Below are 14,175 nucleotides of genomic sequence, written 5' to 3'. Positions count from 1 at the left end.
TTGAAGAAGACGATGGGATGAGAAAGAGACCTTTTATATTTTTAATTATATTTATTTATTCATTTATTTTTAAAATACGAGAAAATGTGGTAGCGATATGACGAAAATGCCCCTCATTTAATGGACAAAACTTAACGGATTAAGGGATAAGGACGGACTGTCAAAAGTTTTGAAAGCATAGGGACCAACTATGACGTTTCTAAACTATGGGTACTAAACTTCAGATTTTGGGAAACCACAAGGACCATTTATGATGTTTTTTCCTTGTTATATTATATAAAAGATGAAGTAAATGTAAAAACACATATCAAGTTTTATTATAAAAAAAATATAATGTTAATAACGCTGTTAAATTATATTTTATATGAAATTATTTTGTCGAAGCTAATCAAACATTTTCTTGAAAATTGTTGCATTTTGTTAGTTTAGTTTTTTAGTTATTTAATTTTCGTATATCTTTCTCCAACAACTAATATGTGTTTTATTTAATTTCTTAATTCGGAAATTAGTTTTTATTTAAGGGTTTTTAGAAGATAACTAGGACTCTCATTTATTTGGAAGAATTTCCCAATGAGAGATATGTGAGTGTTACTAGGAACCTTGTATTACCAGTATACAAAATCAAATGAGGAAATTCTCCCAATGTGGCTATAATGATGCTTTAAATTTGTTTGAAGGTAATGACCAAGTTGATTGAGAGTCTTAATTACCGTCCGTGCGTTTATATAATTGTCATTTAATGAGTTTTAGAATCTCACGCTATAGGAAATTTAAACAATAATGTTTTATATTCGGTTGAAATTCTCTCAAATAAATAGAAGTCCCAAGTATATGACTATATTCTCACACTCAAATATCCCTCATAAATATGAAATTCTACCAAGTAGTAACAGTGATGCTTTAGACCTGTTTGAAGATAATGTAGGAAAATATTATAGGGTTTGTAGTTAGAGATTTCGATACAACTTGGATCATGTGAACACTTTCCGATCTGATATTTCTATCATATGCCTGGTTCATAAGAAATTCAACGTAAGATAATCTAAGAGTACACTTATGATTCCAGACATAGAAATTGTAATCCAAATTGCTAGAAGAATTATGTGAGTGTTTAAAGAAAAATGAGAGCTAATTTTCGTGTATCTCTACTCAAAAGGAAGAGCCATTTATATAATAAACGAAATAGTGTTGTTGATTATTAGTGTCACCACGTCATTTTAAGTAACTGGAACTAACATGTGAGCTAAGAGGCTTCATGATTTGTACTCTAATACATGTACGGGATTGTGCGGAGTGCACGCATGTATAAGATCGAGTCAGAAGCCGATTCGACGACTAGTCAGGGGTCCAGGGGCAGCGCCCTCGGGTCTGGGGTTTCCAAAGGGGCAGCGCCCCTAGCGGGGTCCAAGGGGTAGAGCCCCTCACCGAATTTTGCATGTGGGAACTTAATGGAAATCTCAATTTCTTGAGGGTGATTATGGTAAAACTAACGAAACTCGTTAGTTTTGGTAACCCTAATCCGGATTAATATTACTTGCTTCCAAAGCAACTAATGACGGCCCAACCCTAATGAAACCCTAATCGTGTTTAATATATAAACAACTCTTTTGTTCCAGAAGGGGTCACGTTCTTTAGCTCTCGTTTTTCATCACACATTCACAGAACCCTTTAGCATATTGGCTTACGTTTTCTGTGCCTAGAAATATAAGTGTTCGCTTGGATTATTCTAGGCAGAATTTCTTGTAACCCAAGCATAGGATAGAAATATCAGTTCGGAAAGTGAAATCACGATCCAAGTTGGTATCCAGATCTCTACCACAAACCCTAAATTTCCCAACAAGTGTTTCATTAAGGTTGTGCTGTCATGAGTTGCTTTGGAAGCAAGTCAGGGTAATCTGGATTTTAATGAGGATTTAGGGTTTCCAAAACTAACGAGTTTTGTTAGTTTTACCATAATCACTCCCAATAATCTGAATTTTCCCACTATGTTTCCATATGTAAAATTCGGACAGGTTTTGGGGGCGATGCCTCTCGACCCCGCCCGCCCCAACTAGGGCAGACCTTGGACCCCGCTAGGGGTGTTGCCCCTAGACCCCGCCAAAGGGATGCTGCCCCCGGACCCCCCGACTTGTAGTCGAACCGGCTTCTAATTCGATCTTATACATGCGTGCACTCCGCACAAACCCATACATATATTAGAGTACAAATTATGAAGCCCCTTAGCTCAAATGTTAGTTCCAATTACATAAATGACATGTGACACTAAAATCACCAACATATAGTGATCAAGATACTTAGACTACGGATGAAAAAACATGAAGGATAAGACATCATTAACTCAAATTCATTTTTACCATCACGATAACATTTTCCAAGAAGTACTCAATGAAATAACTGCAACTAAAAATTGGTCAAAGCTTGAATTAATATTCATGAAGAAAGATCTTACAAACTAGTTGTGAGACCCATGTATTACAGGGGTTTATTAAAAAAAATAACCAGGAAGTAACTATTTAGAAAATTTAAATTTATAAGAAAAAACGAAAAATATTTAATTATTAAAATTGAAGCGCTTATTTATCTTTTAAATTTAAACAAATAGTCCTCCTTAATAAATGAAAACAATTTTGTCACTTGTTATGTTCTTATGTATTATGTCACATGTCATTTTGTGGTAAATTTTAAATTAAATTATATCAATATGTCATTTTGTGGTTTTTTCTATTTCCTTAAATTTTATAGAATACTTAAATGTAATGTAATAATAAATGTATATCCAATTTATTAATGTAATAAATAAATAAACAACTAAAACAATTGGATTCAATTTACAAATTTAGAAGTTATAAGGAATGTTGCATTAATAAATTGGACATATATTTATTATTACATTTAAGTATTATATGAAATTTAATAAAATAGAAAAAACCATAAAATGATACATTGATATAATTTAATCTAAAATTACCAGAAATTGACATGTGGTATAATGCATAAGAAGATGACAAGTGTCAGATGTGTTTTTATTTATTATGGAGGATAAGATGCACTTAAAGCTATGTTTTCTTACATGAACTTCAAGAAAATGGATAACTCTTAACCCTCACGTCTTTTTTGGTCTACTTTCAAAATTGTGGTTTTTAATTTCTTTTATTCTAGTCCATTGACTTTTAAAATTGTGGATATGGTTTTCTTGATCTATTTTCATTGTGGATTTTGTCACTAGAGATAACCACTGCTAAATCACATCTATTAACACCCCACGTGCCTGTCCCGTGAGGGTAAAATTGTCTCTTCATCTATGTACCCCTTTATAATTTGAATAACTAAATTGATTCTGCCTAATTTCTTTCCTCTTCTCCTCCTTCTTCTATATGCTAAAGGTATGAGGAAAATCAAGCAACAAGACTATATGGAAGAATTACGGTCGTAAAACATCATGGACAATGCTTAACCATATTCTTCGTTTATACTTATGTACTAGGTATGTCAGATTCTTATATAAAATAATTGATATCATGGTTTTCTTACTCTTTTTTTTTTAAACAGAAAATATATATAACTTCTCATGACCCCAACTAACAAAAAGCTAGAGGAGACGAAAAACTGAATACAAAGAGAAACAGAACATTGCATGGAGCAAAATGGAGAGCGCATCCAATCCTCCCACTTACAACTACCCAATTTACCCCTGTGTTTAAGCAAAAAAAAAAAAAGACTAATTGTGGCATCCTCAAAATCACGGCCAGAAAAGACCGGTTTGATTTATGTTTTTAAAATGATTTCAGAGTAATCCTTTGATTAAAACAGTTGCGGAATTTGTTCCCAAAAACAAAATGTGATAAAATAATATTTTCCAAAGCATTTCATAAAGAAATGTATTTTCATTATATAATCAAAACTCGGGATGTCATGTTTCGATACAAACCATAAAGCATAAACGATAACATTACAAGTCATTCAAATATATACATATACAAACTTGTAAACAAAACAACTTGATGATTCATCCATCTTATGCCCTTGCCACTTCCTGTAATACAAATAAACTGAGTGGGTCAGGCTTGGGAGCCTGGTGAGCATATAGGGTTTTCAACCCACAATAAAATAATTATATTTAATTCCATCAACCAACAATAACCCAATTACTCATTCCCGTTATTCTCACTTTACGTACCTAAAACAACTAACACAAGGGACCTAGTCTTAGAATATTTCATCGGGGCGGCAACACATGCATTCAGGGTTTCCCTGCAATATATGTCAAATAAGGCAACCATGAGGGGGATGGAGTACAACGAATGATGAACACCCAAGTTCATTAACACCTACAGGTGGCGAACCTGCTAGCGTTCCACAGAACTGTCTAGAAAAGTTTGTGGTCGTCATCTAAACTCCGCTAGATGACTGAATCAAAAACAATATCGAGGCCTCTCATCTGTTTATCACACAACTATCTACCCATGTTCTACCTGACATATTAGTAGATATATATATATATATATATATATATATATATATATATATATATATATATATATATATATTTATACATAGTTTAAAACCTGTATAGCATTCTCATTCAATACATATTCCAAACAACAGATGAGACACATACACATAACACGTATTTCATAGAGACTAAATCATATCTATGAGATAGAAGAAAGTGAATATACATTCACACATATAACAACAAAATATACACATAACACGTATTTCATATAAAATACTTCATAATTATGCGTTAGAAGAAAGTAACCACACACTCACTTGATCAGAAGATCATTGGACAACACTACGGCTTGTAGAAGTAGTATTCTTTGGTAGATCTGGAAGATCTTCACAAAAACCGGACTACTCGCGGGCAGAGCTTCGGCTCGGGAATTGCACTTCTTGGGATCTTCGGGGCCTTGGGACTTGCTTCGGGGCTCGGGAATGATACCGGGGCTTCGGGATAATTCTTGCACGACAAACGATGCAAAAACGCGAGAGAAAGGGAAGAAATGAACAAAGAACTCGGCTGCCCTCGACATCCTTTTATAGGGGGCTGGAAACCCAAATTACACTGGGCGTAAATTACATTACGCTGGGTGTAATGGGGATAAGACCGTTGACTCCCCCCCTTTGGATAATCTCGGTATTTTATATTTAAATTAAATACCGAAAATATTTAATAAATTTCAAAAATTCATATCTTCCTCATACGAACTTCGTTTTCGACGTTCTTTATATCTCCGCGTAGGTGAGACTACGCTCTACAACTTTCGTTTAGACTCTGTCGGCTAATTTTGACTTTATTTTTATTATTTATTTTTAGTAGGTCAGGACAGGAAAACTCCGTTATAAATTCATAACTTCTTCATCTGACGTCCGTTATCGCCTATCTTTTCATCGTTTCACTACAATTAATGAGATCTTCGATTCTCGTTTAGATTGTTTCAGCTAAAAACCGTTCGGTCTCAAATCGAGTATTCGGGCTGCGTACTGCTAAGTCGAAACTTAAAAAAATCATAACTTACTCATACGAAGTCAGATTTGGGCGTTATTTTTATGCATGCTCTCGGTTTAACGAACTATACGAATTTCATTTAGATTGCTAAGGCTAAATATTGCTCTAAAGTAAATTTCACTTTTTCGTCATTCAACGTTGCCGGTTGTGTCGCGAAACTTCGACAGGTCATAACTTCTTCGTTATAACTCGGATTTCGGCATTCTTTATATCTTCGAAATCCTTGTTTCGGCCACTACATCTTTATGCAAAGATATTGGGCTTATCTCACACTTCAAATTTGTCGCTTAGTTTATTCTTAATTCATTAAATTATAATAATTAAGAAAATAAACACATAATTCACATAATACTCAAATATTTCATCATTAATACTTCAAAAAGAGTTACAAGGGTTAACCTAGACTATTACATCAATGATAATGCCTAGCCTGGAAATGCGGGCGTTACACTAATGACTTTACATTATCCCTTATTTTTGTTGGATGTGTGAAGAGATGTTGAAATAGCCTCTTATTCCTATGTTTCCATAGACACCATAACAACCCATAACAGATGATAGTGAACCTTTTTTTTTCATTTTTGGGCTGTGTCCCCAAGATGCAACAAAAGTTAGGAGGTCATCCAAGCTTTGAAACACGGTTTGCTGCTGTATTCCACACCAGTTAAGAATTGAACATGTAATCATACGGGAAAATGGGCATCCAACTAAGACATGGTCAACACAATCAACCCCATCAATACATGTGCTACATGCAATTGTGTCAATCTCAACTCCTCTTGACCTCAAGGCAGTGGCAGAAGGGATCCTTTTCTGGATTGCGTTCCATAAGAAACATAAAACTTTCACCGGGATTTGTTGTAGCCACTATAGCTGTACAAAGTTTGGGGAGATAGGGGTATGAGGGTCAATTACCTTCCGCAGTGCACTAACCATGTAACATCCATCAGGTTATATGATGCATCGCCAATTATCCGGACCAGATGCAAGCGTAATATTGCCTAGATCTTGTTCAATTGATAAAATGTCATGCTCAACATTATTAGCAATAGGAAATGATGCCCAATCCCATGCCCAATCTTCTTCAAAAGCATGATCAACTACAGTACACCTTTTTCTAGACTCAAGATCATATAATGTAGGATATTTTTCTTTTAGGGGACTAGTACTTATCCATGTGTCAATCCAGAATAAAGTGTTTTCACCTGACTTTACCTCGTGATTAAAAATATCATTTAGACCAACACCATGTTTTTGCAAAACTTTTCTTGCATTCACTATGTTTTTCCAAACTCCGGTTATGGTATTGTTGCAAAGGTATCCATTTGGCTTTCCATGTAGGTTATGTATTCCTGAAATAACTCGACTCCATAATCTTGGTTGATCCACCTTCAATCTCCACCACCATTTAACAATTAACCCCAAATTTAGTGCTTTAATTGATCCGACCCCGAGTCCACCAACTTCCTTGGGTGCAATTACCTTCTCCCACGCAACCTAATGTGTCTTTCTCTTGTATTCGTTACCGCCCCACAGATACCTTCGTCGAATCTTCTCAAGAGTTTCCAATACACCTGTTGGAGTCTTAAAAAGGGACATGAAATAAGTCGATTGGTTTCCTAATACCGACTTGATGAGTGTTAGTCTACCACCAAATGACAACATTTTCGATTTCCACACAGACAGTTTAGATTGAAACTTCTCAATTACCGGTCTCTAATTTTTTGCAAGGTTCATATTAGCACCAACCGGTACCCCGAGATAATTGAATAGTAGGGTACCCGACTCACATCCAAGTACGTTTTCCCAATTTGTTGATTCAAGTTCAATTGCGCCAATGCCAAATACCTTCGATTTATGATAATTTACCTTGAGCCTAGAAGTCACATGGAAACATTGTAGAATACGAGCTAAGTTTTTAAGGTTGGATCGTGACCAATCCCCGACAAACAGCACGTCATCTACATAAAATAAGTGTGATATAGTCGGTCCACCATAAGGTATGTCAATACCCTTGAAGATTCGTTGATCTTTAGCAGCCTCCAGAACTACATTTAGGCCCTCAATTGCAATTATAAAGAGAAACGGGGACATCGGATCCCCTTGACGCACCCCTTTTGAGATTGAAATTCTTTTGTGGGCGAGCCATTGACCAATACTGAGGCTCGTGATGATTGAAGGCAACACTTGATCCATGAACTCCACTTAGACCCAAATCGCATCTGAGAGAGAGTAGAATCAAGGTATTCCCAATTAATTGAGTCGAATGCCTTATCAAAATCGACTTTAAAGAGAAGTATCTTCTTTTTGATCTTTTTTGCCCAAGAACATAGTTTGTTAATCACCAATGGACCGTCGACTATGTTGCTGTTGGATTAGGTGTCTACGCCTATAACTATATTGGTATGTACTTGACCCGATTATGAGCATGGTCCATTTAGGTTGCCTTCACCATAGCAACTGATAGGATGAATTAAGGAGAAAGAGGATTAATTATGATTTATTAATATATTATATGAATAATATATTAAAAGAGAAATCATATTGTTTAATTAATATTGATCAAGAATTAATTTAGAATTAGTTTTGTGGTCAAAAGAAATTAATTAAACTTAGGGGACTGGAATTGCAATTATAAGATAATTGGTTTTTGGGTTGTAGATCCCTTAGGAATAAGGATGAGCATATGGACCGGGGAACCGACAGGAACCGGTACCGGAACCGGAACCCGATGGAACCGGTCGGGCCGGGACCGGGACGTTATTTTTGTGGATTTTTGGAACCGGGAACCGATATAACCGGAACCGATAGAACTGACAAAAACTGGTAGAACCGGCAAAAAAATGGAACCGTATGATGCTATTTTTCGAGGACCGGTTCCAACATTTGAAGACATGATAAGAACCGGTAGGAACTAGGAACCGTAGAACCACCGGGCCGGTTCGGTTCTTGATTTTGGCCGAAGCCGGTTCCCGGGTCGGGTCCGGTTCGGGCCGGTTCCGACCGGTTCAGTCCTTACGTTCATCCCTACTTAGGAATAAGGTGGACGAATTCAAGGTGGTAGCCCACTTAGAAATAGTCCAGGCCTTGATTATGGAAGGATCTAAAGGGCTGCTTGGTGGCTAAGCAATCCAATTAGGGTTTTGACTGAAACCCTAGCAGCTCACCTATAAAAGAAACGCTAAGGCTCTCAAAATTCGGCCCTATGCTTTCCAAGAGTGCCTTGGACGAATTTTGTGCCTCCTCCTCCCTCTCCTAAGTCATCTTGTTCATTGTGGTGTTTGTGACTCCATTAGAGGTGCAATACTGTTGGGTTTTGAGCATTCTAACACTCCTACGGTGTACATGCAACCCTATAAACCTTGGATCTATGTTTTCTCTATTATACATGCAAATAAGAACTTTCCAAGGCTTTAATCCTAACTAGCATATTATGATGTTCTTAATCTACAAAGTACTAGTTATAAGACATACCTTTTGATGTAGCTTGATGTCTTCAAACTTTAAGAGCTTAGCCCCAATAGTGTGGAAGCCTCAATTGGAATCACAAATCACCAAGACACCTTGGAAGACTTTAGAGAATATGGATACTTGGTTCTCTCTAGTGAAATTGGCTAGCCCTTCTTAGTGTATCCACACTAGTGCCTATTTCACCAACCAAAGACATCTTTATATAGTATGGAGGATTAGGGTTAAACCCTAATACCCATGACCTTTCATTTCCTAGGATCCATGGGTTAAACACTCCATGGACTATCCATGAAAGCTTAGCCCAACCTAAATGAACTTGGCCCATTCCATATATATAAGAGTCCATATTTAATTAGTTCCTTTTGATCACTTAATTAATTATAAATTAATTCTTGATCAATGCTAATTAAATAATATGATTCCATATTAATATATTAGAACTTATAATATATTAATATTAATCATAAACATACTATTCTCAAAAGATTATCCATATAAATTGTGTCGGTGAAGTGCAACCCAAATGGACCATGCCGGGTCGGGTCAAGTACATACCAAATATAGTTATGGACTTAGACATTAATCCAACAGTCTCCCACTTGGATAAGTCTAAAACTATTATTGCGTATGACTTCAAACCTAACTGGCAATCGTAGCTCTTAAAGCTGCTGTCGAACTCTGATCTTGTCAACGAACTTGTCCATTAGATAAGGGATCATATATTCCTCCATTCTAGATATCGTATGGACTGAGACATGGATTATAATCATTCTCTCTGTCCATTTGTTGTTTCCCGATTTTCGATTTATGACGACTGACTAATTGAACAAATCAAATCAGTCCTGGCCCGGCCGAGCACTTCCATTTGTCATCATCAAATCATCGAGGGGCCCACAGATATCGCTTTTATCCCGAAGGTAAAAGGAATGGATAAACTTCGACTCATATGGCTTGTTCTACTACTTGTTGAATCATACACAAAGTCACGTTTTATAGCACCGAGTTACCAAATGCGTTTTCGTGCAATCAATGTACAACCAACTCATAGTAACAACTCATATCTCTAGGTTTGAAGAATATAAGATATTATCGTCTCACGATCACTCGTGATAAAATCCATGAAGTGATTCCAATGAGCGCGGGTTGAATCCAATACTCAGAACTTATGAGCACTCATGAGTGTTGTAGTCCTTTGTCCAACACCTTAGACCTCTACAAGCCAACCCATGACAGTCTTAATTCATATCTACTTCCAACATATGACCGACTGTGGATGGTTTGAATAACTTAGTCATTCCGGAAGAATAACTTAGTTTATTCGGGAAGTCAAAACATGCAAAATGAAACACAATAATAATTGAATCCAGTATGGTATCAACCCTTTGAACATAAATAAAACACCTTTTATTTATCACCATATGATTACACATTATTCATTGTATACTGTTTCAGCTATCAACTTTATTCTTGAATTTAAAACAATAGTTGTCCCATGCTCCAAGCATGTACACTATGTTTTTCTAAACACTAGTCATGCCATACACCAAGTATGCATACCATGTTTGTCTATGATCTTTACTTTGTGAACTAGATCCATTGAACATAACTTCAATGATTCTCTTTTCACACTCCCAAATCCTTACTGCAAATGCAAGAATTTCAAATTCATGCCATTTACTGAAATCTGTTAGATTCTAAACTTATATGCATTGATCTTCTTGTAATGATTATGCACAAAATCAGAAAGACTTGACAATAATCATTACAGAGTATTCCAAAGGAGATCAGCTCCTTGGAAACATCCTTCTTGCATTAAGTTTCCTTAATCTTACACAGATTGAAAATTCTAACTTTGAAACATTTTCATAATCCATTTTGACTATCACTTCTGACCAAGAGTTTCCTCCTTACAGATTATGTCAATATGGTCCTTCCAGAATTGTCACTACACTTCCAACTGTACTTGAGCAACCAATCTTTGGTAAACGTTAGATTGTCCTCGACAATTGTTTAATCCTTTTAGTCATATCCAGTTCTAAACCTTTTCCCATCTTAATGCCCCAGGCATTTGGAAAATTTTAGAAAGGATGAATATAGCACAAGTAATCGATCCTATATCCGAAGCATATGGGAATCGATTCAAGATGTCTCACATAAAGACTAAACCAGTCTTTTGCTATAATATGTCCATTTCAATTTGCCAAGTTCTCATAATTCAGATTATGAAAAGGGATGCCGTAATCATAATCGAATTTTAGAACGCAAATAATGGACCCATATACAGAATTTCCTTATGTTAAGTCATTCCAACATGAAATTCATATATATCCTTGACTAAATGATTAAAAACTCACAATCTAAGCTTATAGATTTGAGATGAAGTATAATTTCCTCTCCCTTAATTATAGCAAAACAACTCTTTCCCAATTGAAACTTTTTGTTTTCTATAATTAACATTGCTAACTTGCAATACTTATCATAATTATCATGCTCCCACTAACATGATGATTATTAGCATAACACTTATGCTCCCACTAGCTTTGACATGTACTCAGAAATCAACTGACTTCCTTACCAAAGTTCATATTTCTGATACTAGATTGTTTTGATAAAACTTAAACATACACCTTCCCTTAGATAGCACACTTGTGTATCTAAACAATTATGAAGAGGGATGCCATAATCATAATAGTTAGACCTTTTTGCCACTTCTCACAAGTCCAGGTTAGTGTGCCGGTAAACCACACACGCTCCACTAACGACTTTGAGAATGCAAATATCACAATTGCTATCTAGCTATAATCTACTTAGTGAAAGTGTTTCCTCACCATCATTTTCATGAATCGGAGAGAAACCTTATGACACTTAGATTTAATGGTGTATGTGTTCTTATCCATGTGAATTTTTCAAAACCATAGTCACAAGACAAGGATAATGACAAAACCACACTCATATGGATTGAACTCAATCTTAATTTCTTGCCACCTGGCAGCTCAAGGGCCTGCCATTGCTTCCAAGTTGTTGTGCAACTAATTGAGAACTCTCAGAACTCATATGAAAAGCCAACTTTAACTGGAATGGGCACAGAATATGTCAACACGATAGGTTATAAACCTCAAGTCGTGTGCTAGTGAAGAACTTCAGGTTTTATTCTTGATTAGTTCTTGAGACTTTCAAGACCTTTAAGACTCCCACTGTCCGCTTGACATATAAGACTCCCTTGTCAAATATCCAAGAGATAGTGTGGATTCTAATCAAGACAAACACTTCACACAATTGGCCTAAGTTGGTCTTTGTTTTATCCAAAACATCACAACTTACCAATTTCAAATGTACAAGAGTAGAAAACTTTTACTCTTACATTTGACAAGTGTTTTAAACCCTTTTTTTTTTGAGACATGTTACTCAAGTTACAATCTTGGAGTATGACTCTAAGACTTGTATTGGAACGAAATATGACTCATCTTCTTGATTTAGCCACTTCACCAATTCATAGTTCCTCTTCTTATCTATCAGAATGCACTTAGAGGATGAATTGTGATTAGGTCTCTAAATCATTAAGATGATCATAAAAGCTGATACTAAAGTACTCTCCCATCTTTTCAGATTTGAGAAACTTTTATCCTTTTGCCTAATTTGATTCTTCTTATTCGCTCTGCCTTACATTGAAACCTTTTCCAATGTCTCAGAATTACACTTAATCTTGTAAGTATAACCATATTTACTGAGCTTTAGTAAACTATGACGAATAGTCTTATCAATCTTTTGTGGTAGACTAAATCAGTGCACAAGAATGTGTACTTGATCCCTTAGTCCTTTACTTGACTCACACATCCATGTGACCGAGTAATTAGTCTTAATTTTTCCAATACTTGAAAGTTCTCATTCATCATGCTATACAACTTGCATGATTCCAAGTTCCGGTCCAATTGAAACTTGGGTGATGAGAATCTTTCCTAATTTGGTAAATTTTGACATTACCACAAATGAAAGAATCAATTTCATATTTCCACTCTTGCTATTAATGGAATCATATAAGCAACAATTTTTCCTCAAATGCCATTGTAAGGATGTTTTAAAATAAATAAAATAAAAAATTTTCTATTATTTTAAAACTTTGCGGAAAAACTTATCCTTACAATCCATATGAAAACATGTTGTTATCTATTCCTAAGCAATATCTCATAACTCCTAAGAAGTAGCTCAAGAATCCGATCTTCAAACTATGCGATAGAAATCCATCTACGCGATCAGATTCAGCATATTCTTTCTTTAAGTTCCTTTACTTTTCTTTGATTCTTAAAACATCACCATGTGACCTAGTCACATCATGTATCAAGAATCTCAGAATAGAAACTTAACAGAGTTAGATAGTGGACTTTACCTGAAGTAGAGTCAAACTTATTGACTTTAACAGCCTAAGGTAAATTTGGCAGCTTCGCAACCAATGCCCCTTCCTTTGGCAATATAAACATATGGACCCTTTGATAATGGTACAAGGGACTATCACAAACTTAGCTTTTCTCTTTACCATTTGGTCAACCGAGTTGACTATGGCCGATCCCTTTACCGTTGGGAAGAGAATGCTTTTCTGGATTTCCTGTGTCACTATTGTCAATGTCCATCAAGTTTTAAGGAAGTTTATCTTAACAAATAGATAAGATCATTAAGGGTCTTGTCATAGTCTGTTTCATAGGTGTCCCAAAGGAACTCACTATGTGACTTAGAAAGTGATTGAACCACCAACTTTCTCAAGACTTTGACACCCAACTCTCCCGGCTTGTCAATATGTGACTACATCTCCAAGATGTGATCACACCTAGACCTTGCCTTGCCAATAGGGCTTGAGTGACCTTGAACTTGTGGGTTAGGGAGAATAATTGGAGGAGGTGAAAGAAGTATGATTTCCATGGGACATCATCTTCATTTAGGAAAGCTTGTTTCAAGAGATTTAGGAAGATCATAAATGTCTAAACCAGACATCTTTTGGGAGATATTCAAGATAGTTGATCTTAAGTCCTTAATATAACACCCAATATGAAATATTAAGGCTAGGACCCAACAAACTATTTTATAACTTAGAAGAGGGATGCCGTAATCCAAGCTATAAAATATTTGAAGGTAGGTGAATGACGATTCACCAATTTCCACCAAGATAAACGAAATGTATTATTAGGTTTTAATTGGTTTTG

The sequence above is a fragment of the Lactuca sativa genome, chromosome 8 (genome assembly GCF_002870075.4).
Source record: "Lactuca sativa cultivar Salinas chromosome 8, Lsat_Salinas_v11, whole genome shotgun sequence".
In the NCBI taxonomy this organism is placed as follows: Eukaryota; Viridiplantae; Streptophyta; class Magnoliopsida; order Asterales; family Asteraceae; genus Lactuca; species Lactuca sativa.
The sequence above is the reverse complement of the archived record's forward strand: the minus strand, read 5'-3'. Positions refer to the sequence as shown.